Here is a 19,210-nt window from a genome sequence, read left to right on the forward strand (position 1 = left end):
GATGCTGTGGAGTGTGATGACGCCACCTCTTAGGCTGTGTGTGAAAGTAACGAGGAGAGGCAGGGTCTGCATGAGTCTTTTTGGAGCAGGCCAAAACACTGTGGAGAAGCACATTACAGCCACAGTGGGGGTGTAAAGGGTCAGACTGACCACTGGCTTCTGGAAAGTCTTCATTTCTGAAAGACTGTCAGGTAGAAGATGGATGAGAGTTACTCTGTGAGGCCGGAAACCTAGAACTCGGACCATTGTGTGCAGACCAGGGAGAGGCAGTGTTTGGAGTGAGATAAGCAGAAATTTTGAAGTTACACAGACCCGGTTTTGAATTTACTCATGAGCTGTGTGGCTTAGAGAAAGCTATTTAATCCCACTGACCTTCATCTGTGAAGTGTCCAAAAATAATACAGAGCTTGCAGAGTTGTGTGGATAAGGGATAATCTATCCAAAGCATCTGGCAAGTGGCAGGCACAATGTGGGCACTAGGCAAGTGGCAAGTCCCTTGTATTGAGTCTCATTCATCTATTCAGTGAATATTTAGATGCCAACTCTACTGTTCTGGGCATGATGTTAGCCACTGGGGAGACAGAAGGAATGAAAGAGACAGGTAACCTGATGTGTGATGTCTAGTGGGGACTGCAAATAAAGAGGTGGTTCAATAAAATAGCTGTGATAAGTTCTGTGATAAAAGAAGATGGTGGTGACAAGAGAATACATAGAAGTGCCTCTTAACTCACACTTGTGGGGTCAGAAAACTTTTCCATGAGGAAGAAATATCTACATGGGTCCTTGAAAGATGAGTTAGACAGACAAGGAAGTAGGCAAGGACTGGGTTTCCAGGCGCACAGAGGAACACACGCAAAGGCCTTAGGGGAGAAAACAGCATGGGGATCTTTAGTGGAAATCAACAAAGTTCATGGCACCTGAGCACAGGTGGAACAGGATGTGTCAGACTTCAGGGCATGGTTAGATGGGAGTGGAAAGAGAATCAGCAGAATCAGGTGGCCATATCAGAGCCTAGAGTTTATGTTAAGGGAAACAGGTGTTAGACGCAGAGAGACATAACACGCCTTGCTTTTAGAAAAGGCTGCTGTCTACAGGGTAGAGATGGGATGGAAATATGGGGTTGGGGAGGCAGTGGTAAGAGAGCCAGCAGGGAAAATTGGTAGAAGATTAATCTGCAGAGATTAAGAGAGCCTGATTTAGGCTAGAGGGAGGGACAAGCAGGATGGGGAGAAGCAGATTGGGTCAAGGTATGTTCAGGATTCCCAGTCCTGGAACCAAATGGGACTTGGTGAATGGAGGAGGGGAAAGAAAAAGAAAGGGGAGGTGACAAAGACATCCGGCTAGATGATGGGATCTTTCACAAAATGAGGAAGCAGTTTGAGAGGTGGAGATAGATAAAGAGTTTGGTGTTGGCTGCTGTACTTGGGGTTATATAGGACACTTGACTGTCATTAGGCAGTTGAACAACATAGGTTAAGGTCTAGGAGAGAGAAGTAAGCTAGAGGAAGTGATTTGAGACTCACAGGCATGTGGATTATTTGAAACCAAAGAGTAGATGAGATGACCAAGAGGAGTAGGCACAACAAGAAGTTGGGGGCATAGGACAACCTTGTACATAGTGGTGCAGGGCTGGAACGTTGAGTTCGTTCTTAGAGACCTTTTTGCATATTACCAGGTTTGATTAGTTATATCCATCAGCAACTAAGAGTAAACAGAAAGGCCAGATAATTGTCTACATTTTTCCACTGGATAATAGCAAGAACAAAACTATTTTAACATGGCACATTCAAACAAGTTTAGGAAAGTGGCAAGAAGGACTTTAGAGAGACAAAGTATTCTGAGAAAATGAGGCATTCATGAGAGAAGTTATTGACACAGATCAAGACCCAACAAGACCCTTACAATTAAATGATGTTCCTTAGAGGATTAAGAAATTTCTTGGCCAGGCGCAGTGGCTCATGCCTGTAATCCCAGCACTTTGGGAGGCCAAGGTGGGCGCATCACCTGAGGTCAGGAGTTCGAGATCAGCCGGGGCAACACGGTGAAACCCCGTCTCTACTAAAAATACAAAATTAGCTGGGTGTGGTGGCACATGCCTGTAATCCCAGCTACTTGGGAGGCTGAGGCAGGAGAATCACTTGAACCTGGGAGGCAGAGGATGCGGTGAGCCGAGATCGCACCATTGCACTCCAGCCTGGGCAGCAAGGGTAAATGACTCACCAAAAAAAAGAAATATATATATTTTTCAGGATGTCCAATTTGAGGCCTTCTAGACATACACCACTTGTACCTTTTACTTTACAAGTAAAATAGAGTTCTATTCCACAGGTAAATGCAGTTATTTTTAAGTGTATAACTCAGGGATGTCCAATATTTTGGCTTCCTTGGGCCACATTGGAAGAAGAAGAATTGTCTTGGTCCACACATAAAATACACTGACACTAAGGATAGCTGATGAGCTTAAAAAAAAAAAATAAAAAACACAAAAACACTCTTTTTTTTTTTTTTTTTTTGATATAGAGTCTCAGTCTGTTGCCCAAGCTGGAGTGCAGTGGTGTGATCTCGGCTCCTGTAACCTCTGCCCCCCAGGTTCAAGTGATTCTCCTGCCTCAGCCTCCCAAGTAGCTGGGATTACAGGTGCACGCCACCATGCCCGGCTAGTTTTTGTATTTTTTTAGTAAAGACACGATTTCACCATGTTGTCCAGACTGGTCTTGAACTCTTGACCTCAGATAATCTACCCACCTTGGCCTCCCAAAGTGCTGGGATTATAGGTGTGAGCCACTGCACCTGGCCAAAAATCCCATAACATTTTAAGAAAACTTACAAATTTGTGTTGGGCTAAATTCAAAGCTTTCCTGGACCACATGTGGCCCGTGGGCTGCAGGTTGGACAAACTTGGAACTGTTCTCTTGAATAACATGGAAGATATTGTAATTTAAATATCTGAAGTTCTGTAAGTTAGCAGAAAGCATGTAGCAATCAAAATTAACATTTGGGATGCTTGGTATTTGTGTTCAACTGTCGGTCTTGTTAGGATTTCCTGTACAGTAGCAGTGGGGATAGATTCTCTGCATTAGAAAGAGGACTTCTTAGCATTCACTGGTGTCTAGTTGAACCAAATTTTTAAAAGTCTGTGTCACAGCCCCTGGATCAAGAAAAGCCACACAAAATGATCTAAAATGCACATTGGGAAACCTTACTGTCATCTTATTTTGAAAAACTTACTCTCATTATCTCTAAATTGCATTTCTATTTGAGACACTTTATTTAAACTAGTATCTGCAGAGGAAACTGGCACAGAGTTAATGATCTAGATCTCACGGAAAGCTAAGAATATAAAATGAGTGCTGTGTCCCGCGCACATTTTAATTTCTTAACAAGGTGACTCAGGCTAGAAGGGCCTGCCAGTACCCTGAGCCAAAGTCCCCAACTGTGCCTCAAGTTACCAGTTAATGGCATCATAGCATAAAGGGATTTAAAATATTGCTAATTTATAGTGAGTGCTTTGGTTATGTAATTAGAGACTAATAAGCAGGTTCAAGATGAAGTAGTGCTGCATACCTCATGTGTGTTTGAGTTTCTATTCATTAGGAGGAACATGCAAACTCTTTCTTGAGCTATAGACATCTTCAGCCTTTCTCCCATGGAAACATAAGTTGTTTCAGCAGCTGCTTGGCCTTCTCCAAGAAATCTATGCTGACGGTCATTTTACACCATAGCTGAAAGCAATTCCTGTGTTACGTCTGTTTGGGCAGAATACTGAAATTTCAAAGGTAATTGTTCTAAATCCCAAGATTCATTTTTGTTAGCTACACATCATTGGGTTTTGGGAAGTGGCATCAATTCAAGTTTTTAACATTTTATTTATTCTGGACTACAAAGTTGGAAAAGTATGAAAAATAGCCCTTCATAGTTCCATTCCCAAGAAGCAATCCCTGTTACCACTTTTGTTTATAATGTTCAGTATTTTATCTATGCATAGATATTTTTAGACAAAAATAGGATCTTTTGGAACACTCTGATCTTTTAAATTTGTCAACATTTCCTGAGCTTGTTCTCAAGTCATCAAGCAATATAAATTTTTAATTTCTTTCATATCCTCTAAAAACTGAAAATTCATCCCACTTCACCTGTCCAATCCCTTTGCAGCTGTTCAGCAAACTCCAAATTGAGTGGCTGTCTTCAAGCAGTAAATGGAATATTACCTTGTCATAACACCTTTGGGAATACTTGTAATTTTTCTATCTATCTCACTTATACCAGAGATGTCAATTTCAATATGAGATGGACAACCAGAATCTATTATTTATCTCATTCCATTATAGGAAGTCTCAGTTGGATATTCAGCACATCATAACTGACACCATCTCCATCAGGACGCATTAACTAAACATGTAATTTACAAAGTACCCCATGATCAACAGGAAAACGACACTGCTTAATCCCTACCTTCAAAAATTTACCACTGCAGGTGAATGAAGTGTTTTTTTACCCTCTCAAATATACAGTCTGGCACATCAGGAGTCAAAATTGTTCTTAGCTCCATCACACATAGATGGTGGTCAGCTAATGTAAATCACTGACGCTAGCTCAAGCCATGAGTTATGTTCTAGAAAACAGGACTGAACCAAAGCACAGTGGTTTTTGAGTCCACTAATTCCAACAGCCAGATGCCCCTTGCAGAATGAGTTGGGTGTTACCACTAGCGTGCTCTACAGTGTTATGTTGGAGAGAAATTTACTTCCTTTGGCCACCCACTTCCTTGTTTTTAAATAAGAAATGAGTTAAAGTTGCTAACTGTGAAGACTGAGTAATTTGAAACTGCTGTTGGTGTACTCAGATTACTTTTTTTTTTTTTCTCTTGGAGACAGAGTCTCACTCTGTTGCTCAGGCTGGAGTGCAGCGGCCCAATCTCAGCTCACTGCAAACTCTGCCTCCCAGGCTCAAGCGATTCTCATGCCTCAGCCACCCGAGTAGCCGGGATTACAATCAGGGGCCGCCACGCCCAGCTAATTTTTGTATTTATAGTAGAGACAGGGTTTGCCAGGCTGGTCTTGAACTCCCAACCTCAGGTGATCCACACATCTTGGCCTCCCAAAGTGCTGGGATTGCAGGCGTGAGCCACCACACCCAGCTCAGATTACTTTTTACTCAGATTAATAGGGATGATTGAGGATGAAACAGTGCAGGGATTCCCCATTGTTTTGTTTTCTTCTTTGCATTTCTAATATCTGTTTTTTTTGTTGTTGTTGGTGGTGGTTTTTTTTTTTTTTTTAAAAAAGAAAAAAAAGATTTGCAGAGACTATTGTGTCCTTTGCATAACCCGAGTCCAGTAGCATCCTTGAGTTCAAAGTCTGTTAGCATTGATGGCATCTGACTCAGTCATAACTGTCTTTAATACATCATTATAAAATCTACAATATTGCTCAAGTGAAGATATTATCATGTAACTGGGAGATATTACTAATTAATGAGTATGTGGAAAATTTTCCCTAGAAAATGAAGTGTTTGTGAAAGGGACTGAAGGATTTTTGCAGAAGAGTCTATGAGAAAGATATTATAAACCAAAGAGTTATGAATTCTGCATATGAAATATAAATAGCTATTTAATATTTTATTTCAATTAAAAAGTGTAATGAAATTAGAGCTTTTAATTAGGAATCTGGGATTTATATGGAAACTTATAAAACTAAAAGGTAATAAATTCAAAATAGAAAAACAGATTTACCAATTAACTCGAGTTAAAACTTTTTACTTCTTTTTACAGTGACGGGTGAAAAATACATCCTAAATATGTTATTATGGTAAAAAAAATATTGCTAGAGGATAGAAAAAATAGAGTCATTAAGAGGGTACAAGTTCATCTTATAGTTGCAACTAAGACGTTGAAAAAATAGTCATTAAGCGGGTACAAGTTCATCTGATAGTTGCAACTAATGTTCTAAGGGGGTTCTCTAAGTTTAATGTTTGATTTTCTTAAAAACTGATTTGAAAATTCATGGTGCATGGGACTCAGTGAAGGCTCCTCTTGTTGAAGAAATAACTCTCTGAAATAAAACGAACATATAGGCCCTTTATCTTTTTTAATGGGATGGCGTGCTTGGGCCCATGAGGATAGGTTTGGTAGAGATTGATGTTCTTCCTTTATCCTTAATCACTGATGCCTCTCTAGAAAAGAAATGCTGATGTCTTTTAGGTAGAACCATAGGATATTGGTGATTACGTATGTCAAAAACAATCAAATATCTGCAGTTTCATGTCATTCATGCTAATGAATTCTAAATTGGATGAAGACCTTGACTCACCAGATTTGGCAAGGAATAGGGGTCCATATTTTAAGGACAAAAGGCTAGAAGCCTGTTTGCAAAATTCTAACAAACATTTTTGCTTTTCTAAGATTTCTGAAATAATCTGGAGTACACACAGGTGAATAATGTAAGTGAAGCAAAGTGAAACGGTGCTATAAAGTAAAATGAAAAGATGCTGAATTTCAGCACTAATTTGAATATGCCTAGATTCTAGATTGAAAATGACCTTTTCCCCACAGGTAAATAAAATGTTTCCATAAAGGAATAAACCTGGCCGGGTGCGATGGCTCACGCCTGTAATCCCAGCACTTTGGGAGGCCAAGGTGGGTGGGTCGAGAGGTCAGGAGATCAAGATCATCCTGGCTAACATGGCGAAACCCCGTCTCTACTAAAAAACAAAAAATTAGCCAAGCATGGTGGCAGGCGCCTGTAGTCCCAGCTACTCGGGAGGCTGAAGCAGGAGAATGGCATGAATCTGGGAGGCGGAGCTTGCAGTGAGCGGAGATCGTGCCACTACACTCCAGCCTGGGTGACAGAGCCAGACTCTGCCTCAAAAAAAAAAAAAAAAAAAAGGAACAAACCTAATTATACTGCTTCAACTTAAGATGGACAAAGATGGACATTTCTCTACCTAAGAATATAAAATTATCAAATACTCTAGAGAAAGTTGGGTTTATATTCAAATAGCACAATATCAACACATGTGCAGGTCAGTATTCCATAGATGGGGATGTTGATACCTAATTTCAAATTGGTGTGTTTTGTTTATTAAAGCTAGACTGCTGATAGGCAATATTTGGTAGAAAATAATGTAATTTTTAAAACTTTGATGTGTATTTAAAATAAAGTTTTTATTTTAGAACAATTTGAGATTTACAGAAAAATTGTGAAGATAGCACAGAGCTCCCACATACAATGTATGCAGTTTACCCTAGTATTAGCATCTTACATCAGTATGGTACATTTGTTATGATTAATGAACCAATATCAACACAGTTATTATCTAAAGTTCATATTCATTTTTTGCCATAGTTTTTACCTATCTGTAATGTAAGTAATCATTCCATTTCAGTATACATGAATAACAAGATCAGAATTGTTAACCCATGCCCTGTGGGAAAGAACTTTATCAATTAGGGTACAGTGTGTTTGGACAGTTTCTTTTGTCTTTTGTCTTACAGAAATAGTTTGTTTCCAACATTAATTAGGTCAGCATCTTCTCTCCACCACCTTTCCACATACACTCACCCTCAGTGAGACTGTTTCATACATTTGTAATACAGTTAGATTGCTTGGTAAGATGTGTTCCTTAGGCTCTTGGCTATGACAGCTTCTCAGACTCTCCTTGTTTTTAATGACCTTGACAATTTGGAGGAGTACTGGTGAGGTATTTTGTAGAATCTCCTTCAATTGAGACTTGTCTGATGATTTTATCATGAGTAGACTAGGGTTAATATGTTTTTGGAAGGAAGATCACAGAAATAAAAAGCCATTCTCATTATATCGTTATATCATATCGAGAGTACCAATAATCAGAATGGCGTGAGCCCAGGAGGTGGAGCTTGCAGTGAGCCGAGATCGCACCACTGCACTCCAGCCAGGGCAACAGAGCGAGACGCCATCTCAAAAAAAAAAAAAGTACCAATAATCTGATCAGGCATGGTGGCTTATGCCTATAATCCCAGTACTTTGGGAGGCTGAGGCAGGAGGATCTCTTGAAGCCAAGGGTTCAAGACCAGCCTGGGCAACATAGAGCCCTCACCTCTACAAAACATTTTTTTTCAAAAAAGAATACTAATAATCAACATGATTTATTGCTATAAATAATTAACTTTGATCACGAGGATGAGGAGTCTTTTTCAGGTTTCTCCACTGTAAGGTCACACACCCCCCCACACCTCTTTTTTATATTGTCCTCTTTGGAAGGAAGTCACTAAGCGCTATCCACACTTAAAGAGTGTGCTATGTTCCCCCTCCTTCAGGGTGGAGAATCTGCATAAATTATTTGGAATTCTCTGCATGAGAAATTTGTGTTTATCCCCGTGTTTATTAATTAAATCATTTGTTTATAACAATATAGACTCATGGATATTTATTTTCACTTTGGGTTTGAATCCGGTATTACTTGATTGTTGCTGACATTCATCCAGCTTTGGCCACTGGGAGCCCTTTCAGTTGACCCCTGTGTTCCTTCGATATACCCTCTTCCCCTCTTCTTTGTGGTTTGTGGGTTCTTTGTTTTTTGTTATTGTTTTGTGGCTCTTCTTTATGGCACTGAAAGATACTCCAGGCTCATCTTCTACATTTCCTGCCACAATCCTAAAATCAGCCATCTCTCTAAGGAGTTCTAAACCAAGATGGGTTCTTTGCTACTGAGGTGTTGCTTCTTCTTTTTTTTTTTTTTTTTTTTTCAGATGGAGTTTCATTCTTGTTGCCCAGGCTGGAGTGTAATGGTGCAATCTCGGCTCACTGCAACCTCCGCCTTCCAGGTTCAAGCAATTCTCCTGCCTTAGCCTCCCGAGTAACTGGGATTACAGACATGTGCCACCATGTCTGGATAATTTTGTATTTTTAGTAGAGACAGGGTTTCTCCATGTTGGTCTGGCTGGTCTTGAACTCCCAACCTCAGGTGATCTGCCCACCTCGGCCTCCCAAAGTGCTGGGATTACAGGCATGAGCCACCGCGACCGGCCTGAGGTGTTGCTACTTTTAGGGCCTTTCACTGATACAGCAGAGAAATATGTGTGTGGATACTAAACCATGCATAGACACATATCTGTATTTCCTTCTTTCTTTTGCCTTTCCCAGAATGTCATATAATTAGAATTGTACAACATGTAGCCTTTTCAGATTGGCTTCTTCCACTTGGCAATATGCATTTAAGATTCGTCCATGTCTTTTTGTTGCTTAAGAACTTTTCATTACTTCATAAAAAACTGACAAACTGGCTGGGATGGTGGTTTATGCCTGTAATCCCAGCACTTTGGGAGGCCAAGGCGAGCAGATCACTTGAGGTCAGGAGTTCAGGAACAGCCTGGTCAACATGGCAAAATCCTATCTCTACTAAAAATTCAAAAATTAGCCAGAAGTGGTGGTGTATGCCTGTAGTCCCAGCTACTCAGGAGGCTGAGCATGAGAATCGCTTGAACACAGGAGGTGGAGGTTGCAGTGAGCCAATATTGTACCACTGCACTTCAGCCTGAGGAACAAAGCGAGACTCCATCTCAAAAAAATAATTAAAAAAAGAAAAGAAACTGATGAACTATCCTCTAAGTTTGCTGTACCATTTTTGCATTTCCATTATCAGTGAATGAGAGTTCCTGTTGCTCTGCATCCTGGTCAGCATTTGATATTATCATTTTTTGGATATTAGTCATTATAATAATGTGTAGTAGTATCACATTGTTGTTTTAATTTGCAATTCCTTAATAACAAATGATATTGAGCATCTCCTCTTTTCTTTTCCTTTATTTATTTTTTTATTTTTTTGAGACGGAGTCTCACTCTGTCACCCAGGCTGGAGTGCAGTGGCGCGATCTCAGCTCACTGCAGCCTCCACCTCCTGGGTTCAAGCAATTCTCCTGCCTCAGCCTCCTGAGTAGCAGGAACTACAGGCACAGGTGACCACACCTGGCTAATTTTTGTATTTTCAATAGAGACAGGGTTTCAGCATGTTGGCCAGGCTGGTCTCGATCTCCTGACTTCGAGATCCACCCACCTTGGCCTCCCAAAGTGCTGGGATTATAGGTGTGAGCTACCGTACCCAGCTGAGCATCTTTTCTTTTTTAAAAGAAATTTTAATTTTAGATTCAGGGGGTACATGTGCAGATGATGCTGAGGTTTGGGCTTCTATAAAACCTGTCACCCAGATAGTGAACACAGCACTCAATAGGAAGTTGTTCAGTCTTTGTTCCTCTCCCTCCCACTCTTCCCCCTTTTGGAGTCCCCAGTGTCTGTTGTTCCCAAATTTATGTCCATGTGTTTATTAGCTCCTACTTATAAGTAAGAACATATGATATCTGGTTTTATTTCTGTGCTAATTCACTTAGGATAATGGCCTCCAGCTGCATCCATGTTGCTGCAAAGGACACGATTTTGGTTTTTTAAAAATGACTGCATAGTATTCCATGTTGTAAATGTACCACATTTTCTCTATCCATTCCACTACTGATGGGCGCCTAGGTTGATTCCATGTCTTTGCTGAGTTCTGTGTCTTTGTGAATAGTGTTGCAATAAACATACAAGTGTAGGTGTCTTTTTGGTAGAATGATTTATTTTCCTTTGGGTATATACCCAATAATGAGATTGCTAGGTCAAATGGTAATCCTGTTTTTAGTTCCTTGTGAAATCTCCAAACTGCTTTCCACAGGTACTGAACAAATTTCCAATCCCACCAACAGTACATGAGCATTCCCTTTTTTCCACAACTTCACCAACTTGTTACTTTTTGGCTTTTTAGTAATAACCATTCTGACTGGTGTGAGATGGTTTCTCGTTGTGGTTTTGATTTGCATTTAATGATGAATGATGATTAGCTTTTTTTCATATGCTTGTTGGCCTTACGTAGGTCTTCTTTTGAGAAGTGTCTGTTCACGTCTTTTGCTTACTTTTTAATGGGGTGGTTTTATTCTTGTTGAATTATTTAAGTTTCTTATAGATACTGCATATTAGTTCTTGTCAGAGGCATAGTTTGCAAATATTTTCTCTCATTCTGCAGGTTGTTTAGCCTATTGATAGTTTCTTTTGCTGTGCAGAAGCTCTTCAGTTTAATTAGGTTCTACTTGTCAATTTTTGTTTTTGTTGCAATTGCTTTTAAAGACTTAATCATAAACTCTTTGCCTAGGCCAATGTCTGAGGGGTATTCCCTCGGTTTTCTTCTAGGATTTTTATAGTGTGAGGTCTTACATTTAAGTCTTTAATCCATCTTTAGGTAATTTTTGTATATGGTGATAAGTAGAGGTCCAGTTTCACTCCTCTGCATATGGCTAGCCAGTTTCCCCAGCAGGGAGTCCTTTCGCCATGGCTTATTCTTATTGACTTTGTTGAAGATCAGTTGGTTGTAGCTGTGTGGCTTTATTTGTGGGTTTATTTCTTATTCTGTTGGTCTATGTGTCTATTTTTGTACCAGCACCATGCTATTTTGGTTACTGTAGCCTTGTAGTATAGTTTGAAGTCAGGTAATATGTTTGTTCTTTTTGTTTAAGGTTACTTGGGCTATTCGTGCTCTTTTGTGGTTCCAGAATTTTAGAATAGTTTTTTTCTAATTCTGTGAAAAATGACATTCACAATTTGATAGGAATAGCATTGAATCTGTAGATTGCTTTGGGCAGTATGGACATTGTAATAATATTGATTGTTCCAATCCATGAGCATGGAATGCTTTTCCATTTGCTTGTGTTGTCTGTGATTTCTTTCAGCAGTATTTTATAGTTCTCCTTACAGAGATCTTTCACCTCCTTAGTTAGATATATTAATATTTCTGGGTATTTTATTATGGTGTGTGTGTGTGGCTATTGTAAATGAAATTTCATTCTTCACTTGGCTCTCAGCTTGAATGTTTTTGGTATATAGAAATGCTACTGATTTTTGTATGTTGATTTCATATCCTGAAACCTCACTGAAGTCATTTATTAGGTCTAGGAGCCTTTTGGCAAAGTCTAGGTTTTTCTAGGTGTAGAATTGCGTATCTTTTCATATGCTTATATGCATCTGTGTTCTTTGGTGAGGTGGTTGTTCAGATCTTTTGCCCAGTTTTTTGTTTTTTTTAAATTGAATTTTAAGAGTTCTTTGTATAACTTTACTTATTTTTCACAACCAAAATATTCTAAGTATTTTGAGAGACCTTAAATGTGATCATCAACTTCTTAACTTCATAGATTTTAAAAGTTAATTCAAAATAAAGTTTATCCTTCTTCATTAATACACTTAATAATGCTTTGTTTTAACAAATTATATATATACACACACACACACTCATATATATATATACACACACACACATACACACAATCACTCGTTAAATGTGCAAGACCAGGACTTTACTTTGAGAAATTTCGATTCAGGAAGGAAAATTCAATGGGAGGTGTTATTATAGATTTAATTTGATGGGAAATGAGGCAGAAAGTTTCAAGGACATTATCCCCTTAATGTTCTCTTCATTCTTTGCTGATTCTGACTTTAAAAGACTTCAGAAGTCTTCCAGAGACCTGTATGCATTTTCTGAAGGAATGGTAAAAATCCTAATTCTGGGTAACTTTGTTTTACTCCAAACTGTTGGTGCTAAGATTCTGTTCCGTAGTTTCTCACCAAAGCATTCTGTCCCCTTCAGGTAGTCAAACATTTGACAAACAAAAATCCCCACACCCTCTCGCCTTTCCTACCTGGTGCTAATTGGAAAGGCCACCTGGTCAGCCCATTTATTTCACTTTCAGTCATGGGGGAGTCTAACTATGTTTGATTTAACCAAATAATACAAAATTCCTCAGTTCTCGCTTATGGATTTGGACTTCAAAGCATCTTGCCTTTACCTCTCAGAAGCTGTTCTCACTTGTTTTTTTGTTTTGTTTTGTTTTGTTTTTGAGATGGAGTCTCGCTCTGTCGCCCAGGCTGGAGTGCAGTTAGTGTGATCTCGGCTCACTGCAACCTCCACCTCCTGGGTTGAAGCAATTCTCCTGCCTCAGCCTCCCAAGTAACTGGGATTACAGGCGTGCGCCACACGCCCAGCTAATTTTTTGTATTTCTAGTAGAGACAGGGTTTCACCATGTTGGTCAGGCTGGTCTTGAACTCCTGACCTCAAGTGATCCACCCACCTCGGCCTCCCAAAGTGCTGGGGTTACAGGCATGAGCCACTGTGCTTGGCCATCTCACTTGGCCATCTCACTAGGTCAGTGAGAGCCTGTGTGAGCCAAAAACAGCCACGTTCATCTTTGAAAAAACTTAGGCCGACAAATCAAGTTTTTAATTACAGGAAATAATCACCAACTACTGGAGATGCAATTAAAGGCATTTTTCTCTGAGAGTAGCTTGTTTGTCTTTTATATTTTTTCCCAAAGCTCATTACAAAAAATACTATGTTCTTTCATACTTATAGTCTCAACTCTATCACTTCCTGCTGTGAGTATGGAAATGAATTTTGTTGAAATCAAAGAAATTAGTTAATAAGATTTTTTTTAGCATGTTATTAGAAGTGGCTTAACGTTTGTAAAGAATATTTGCTTTGCTCATAATTTAACTGAACGAGACATCTGACCTCTGCTGTCTATCAAATTCATTACCTCTTTCTGGAACCCATGAACTGCCTTAAATTGTATTAGTTGAGAACTGATGAAATAAAACCATAATTCAATTCATCAAACTGTTTAGAATTCAAATGTGTGAGACATATCTCACTTAATAACATGAGAGTATTTTGTTTTTCTTTTTAAATTGTTCACTCTGGCCTTTAGTAGCCACCAGGGAGACACATGAGTTTGGAAGGGCATCTCAGGTCAATCCTAAAAGCCTGCAGAAGAACTGAGCTGGCAGAATATAATCCTGCCAGTTGAAACTTAGCCAGCCTTTGAAATTATTTTCATCAGGAAAGTACTACAGGATTTTTTAAAATGACATAGTAGACACCCTACTTAGAAGCCTACTCCCTAATTTTTTTTCTAGTTACTCATTTGCCAAGAGGACTTGTTTATTTGAAAGTTATTGTGATGGAAGTTGGATTATGTATACTATGATTGCTTTTCTTCCTGTGTATTATTTTCATTTGAAAATGTGAAAGTATCTCACCAACTATTTTCCTATTTTATAGACTAGTAAACTGAGTTATATGATTTTGGTGAATTTAAGCTTCCAGGGCTAGATCTCCATTTAGATTTCTCTTCTACTATTTAGCGCAGTCCATACAAAGCTAGCTGCACCATAGAACATTTTATCTGAATCTTATTCTTGTTCACCATGCCTTCAGCAAATACATATTACAGAGCACCCACACGCCGGGCAATAGAACTGCAAGTGTGAGCAGTTCCATTAACCTGCCCTCAAGCCTTAGTGGGAGAGATGGCACAGAATTGCTATATAGGATGTGAATGCTCACTCAAGAGACGGAGCATGCAAGGAGACCGGAGAAACAGACCATGGGAACACTGGAGGGAACAAAAGGCTAAGAGGCAATTTGGGTCAGGGAAGGCTGAGGCTTGAAGAATGAGTTGGAGTTTGCCAGACACAGAAGAGACCCTTGGAAGCAAACAGATCATGGTATGCCCTGTGCAGAGTTTAATGAGCACAGCATGTGTAGGGGACATGGTTAGACATGAGACAGCTGGGGCTGAATCAATTAAGTACCTGGTTAAGACATTTGGACTTATTCCTGCAGACACTGGGAAGCAACTAAAAGGTAAATAGGGAAGTGACATATCAAATTTGCACTAAATGAGAAAGGTTTGAGTTCCATCTTATAAAAAGCTGCTTCTAGATGCCCTGCAATTTATACAGCTGCCATATATTAATCTCCTACTGTGTGCCTGGGCATGCCCATACATGTTTTTCTATACTTTTGGCCCTGTTTTCTCTACTGGCTCTTAACCTGCCTCATCCTATGCCAAGTTTATAAACATGTTTCAATTTAATATTATAAATAAAATAATAATGCAAAGCCATTAAGATGAAGATATTGCCATTGCTGTTGCATTCAGTAACTGGGAGTCCCTGCAAATTTGGGAAGAGCTGGTTCAGTGGAGGGCACAGGCACTGGGGTGGTGACTGATTGAGAGGTAAGGAAGGGGAAGTGGGAATATAGATGCTCCTTCTGGAAGCTGAACTGTGAAAGGAAGGAGTTAACCAGTGAAGGCTGTAAGATGTGTGGGCCCTACGGAGGCCTGAGAGGAGAGACCCTGAAGGCATGGAGACAGTTGGTGGGTGGATTTGCTTTTAATAGGGGAAAGAGGAGGAGAAGGTGGAGGAGGAGGGATGGAAATATTTTTTCCACCGCCAATAATGGAAGATCACAGTTGGGGCTGAATTGTCTTCATGGAGGAGGAGGAGGAGGAGGAGGAGGAGGAGGAAGTTGTAGAGGTTTACTGCTTTCCTTCGAATTTTCCAACAAAGATCTTCCACTGAAAATGGGAGAAGAGGTTGATGAGGAAGGAGACTGGAAGAGAAGGGACAAGCTTGAGGGAGTTTCTGTGTGGGAAGGAGAGGGGAATGTTGAGAAGGATTGTCACTAGGGCCCTGGCAAGGGTAGGGACCACTGGTAGGTAGTCTCAGTAATGACCAGCAACCCAGTGTGGGAACAGGAAAGGATGCTGGGACCCCCTGGGATTGAGATTGGGCTGTGTGGGGGTGGTAGGAGGGAAGGTAAGTGGTCAGAGGAGCTGAAGGCTTTGAGAAAAGTATGGGCAAGTGCTAGATCATGGCACCCAGTCTTTTTTTTTTTTTTTTTTTTTTGAGACGGAGTCTTGCTCTGTCGCCCAGGCTGGGGTGTAGTGGCACAATCTCGGCTCACTGCAAGCTCCGCCTCCCGGGTTCACGCCATTCTCCTGCCTCAGCCTCTCCGAGTAGCTGGGACTACAGGCACCCACCACCACGCCCGGCTAATTTTTTGTATTTTTAGTAGAGACGGGGTTTCACCGTGGTCTCGATCTCCTGACCTCGTGATCCGCCCGCCTCGGCCTCCCAAAGTGCTGGGATTACAAGCGTGAGCCACCGCGCCCGGCCGCACCCAGTCTTTTTAATAGTAGGCTGAAAGAAGATACAGATGGTCAAATATTTGGGGATTGTGGGAGCCAACTGGTTGTGATCAAAAGTGAAGAGAATAAGAGTTGAAAATTTCAGATATAGAGCAACAGTTCTGAGCAATACTAAGCTCCAAGGTATGGCAGTTCGTGTGCAGAGGCCAGGCAAGAGTCCTAGGAGATAAGGAGGCCAAAAAACCTGGAGACCAAAGAACCTGGAGGTCAAAGAACCTGGAGGTGCCAAGCCTTGTTCTAAGGGCCGTGAAACCCTCAAGGTGATGGCAGAAATTGGAGGGAAGAGAGAGTGGGAGTAGAACTCCCAAATCATCAGTGAACAGTGGGCTCATTTTCTGCATAAGATTGAGGATTCATGGGAAATGTGCTCCCCAGAAGAAAGCTTCTTACTTGCATTAAAAATATTAAGAGTAACTCTTAAAACATGATTTTAATCACAATTTCTCTCAATGGATTTTAGGGTTTTGGAAAAGGCCATAAGTGCCCTAAAGTAGAAATCTATTGGGATAATGAAAGTTTACTGAAAATTGTATCTGCAAACATTACCTGTCATTCATCTCTCAGGTGAGGTTGTATGAGTGTAAAAAAAAAAGTTCTTTCTTTTTTGCTAACTTTCACCTTATCACAATAATGCAACAGGAAGAGAGTTTCAACAAAGCATAATATAAACAGATGTCTCTTTTTTTGTTTGTTTTTTCAGACAGAGTCTTGCTCTGTCACCCAGGCTGGAGTGTAGTGGTGTGATCTCGGCTCACTGCAACCTCCACCCCCAGATTCAAGTGATTCTCCCGCCTCAGCCTCCCAAGTAGCTGGGGTTGCAGGTGCCCACCACCACACCCGGCTAATTTTTGTAATTTCAGTAGAGACAGGGTTTCACCATGTTGGCCAGGCTGGTCTCAAACTCCTGACCTCAGGTGCTCCACCTGCCTCGGCCTCCCAAAGTGCTGGGATTACAGGCATGAGCCACCATGCCTGGCCATGATGTCTCTCTTAAGACCTTTTATTGTGTGTGGCAGGGGGTTGTTTAAAATAAATCCAGTGGGAATAGCAAATTGTGCCCTCTTTTCAAAGTTTGATTTTCCTCCATCGTCTATATTTGAATCGTTCTGTGTGAACAAGTTTTGGAATGCTTCCACCTTGTTGTTCACCACAGTGGTTGTTGACATAGACAGAGGTTGTTGGGATAGGAAGAGATCCCTGAGGTTGTCTTGTGGACAAGAAGACCCAAGATAACTTTTTTCCCATATAAGCATGGGCTATCCCAGTCCTCTGTGGGATATGACCAACAATTGTCTTAGAAAATTTCACTCAATCGGCTGGGCGCAGTGGCTCATGCCTGTAATCTCAGCACATTGAGAGGCTGAGGCGGGCGGATCACCTGAGGTCAGGAATTTGAGACCAGCCTGGCCAACATGGTGAAACCCTGTCTCCACTAAAAATACAAAAAAGTAGCCAGGTGTGGTGGTGGCGAGTGCCTGTAATCTCAGCTACTCAGGAGGCTGAAGCAGGAGAATTGCTTAAACCCGGGAGGTGGAGGTTGTAGTGAGTCAAAATTGCACCATTGCACTCCAGCCTGGGCAACAAGAGTGACACTCCATCTCAAAAAAAGAAAACTTCACTCAATCATTTCACTTCTACCTCTCCCAGTCCTCTTTGGAGTGTGAGGACACTTGTAAGGCAGTCTGTGGGGACAGTAATTTATAGGTTGTGTCCTGTCCGGTAGTGGGCTTTCATCAGAGGTATGCTTTTGGTCACGCTACACCACTTTTTTATACCACCATAGAGTTGAGAAACAGCATTCGCTCATTTCATTTTGCTTTACTACTCCGATTCGGAGGGAAAAAAAAATCTAAGGATTACATTTCTCTTGCAGATTTTTTAGATCAACAGCTATTATTTAAATACAGGGAATCCTGAAAGTCTAAGACTAAAAAATTTGGGTTCCTTTTGTATATGTTAAATTCTCTCGTATACACATGGGTCTATAAATAAAGCATAATAAATAGGTGGCCCCTACCCTTGCAGTTGCAGTTTCTGAAATAAAGTGAAACAACGTTGGAGGATTTTTGTTTAGTGGATTAAAAATTCAATAATACTTGAAAACTTTGTCCAGCTCTTCAACAGAGATACTTGGATGAGTTTTCTGGCTTTTCTAATCAGGAAAGGCTTGTTGGAGAATTAAAGGAGATATGATTGAGGAAATAAAACACAATACAAGATTTTTCTGGATTTATTATGAATAAAAAGGGACCCCAGAGGATTAAGTGGATGTAGTTTGCAGTTGAGGTTAAGTGGTCATGGAAGTTTACTGTGGACATTGTTTAACTGATGGAAAACTCCAAAAGATCGACCAAGGAACTGAAGTAGACCAATTTGGACCAATATCTTGGAGCTCAGAATTAACCACTGCATTTCTCTAGTCCAAATACCCATTCCTCTTCCCTGGAACCTCAGGCTGGCCATACAAACTTTCTTGAAAATTCTTGTGGTTCTGCCTCTACAGGAAGGCCATTTGCCTCACTCATCAGAAGTATTAGGGGTTTATTCTCCATAACCATGAACAGGTTAAAGAGAAGGGTAGGGAGGCCATGAGGGTTCTTACATTCCATCTTGAGTCAAACATCTCCTGTTACCCTCTGAAAAGCAGCAGAATTTGTCCCAGACTTTTTTTTTGTTGCACTTCATATCTACTATGGAATTACATGTATAGCTAATGTATTAACTCCAAAAATGGAGAAACCCATTGCTCTGCTGTTTTCATGATAAGGAAAAACTGCCAAGTCATGATTGACATGGGCTGTTTCTAGAGTTCCCAGGGAGTGAAGGTAAACGCTTAGCATATTGCAGCCTGAGTGAGAGGCACTGCAAAGTGTAGCCGCTACTTGAAGTTCTTCATGGTGAGTGGAGAGGGAATACTGAGCACATCCTGGATTAGAAAAAAAAAAAGAAGAAAGGTGGCCTGAAATATGATCTGAGTATATCTGGAAATATGCAGACATCTAGTACTTTAGTTGCAGCACTCTGTGAACCAGAAGGCCAACTTCTACATGCTGCAAGCTGTGCTTCAAAATGCACCCAAAATGCATGCTCAGGAAGTTGTTTTTTGTTTTTGTTTTGTTTTGGTTCTGAGACAGAGTCTCCCTCTGTCGCCCAGGTGGGAGCAC

The 19,210-nt window shown here is 40.6% G+C and overlaps 1 protein-coding gene across 19 annotated transcripts in view; it reads left to right on the plus strand.

Annotated features, from left to right (window-relative positions):
• Positions 1 to 19,210, plus strand: part of KIAA1217 (KIAA1217 ortholog) — an 888,358-nt gene that overhangs the window by 612,073 nt on the left and 257,075 nt on the right. The window lies entirely within an intron of this gene.

Source organism: Symphalangus syndactylus, chromosome 4 (genome assembly GCF_028878055.3).
Source record: "Symphalangus syndactylus isolate Jambi chromosome 4, NHGRI_mSymSyn1-v2.1_pri, whole genome shotgun sequence".
NCBI lineage: Eukaryota > Metazoa > Chordata > Mammalia > Primates > Hylobatidae > Symphalangus > Symphalangus syndactylus.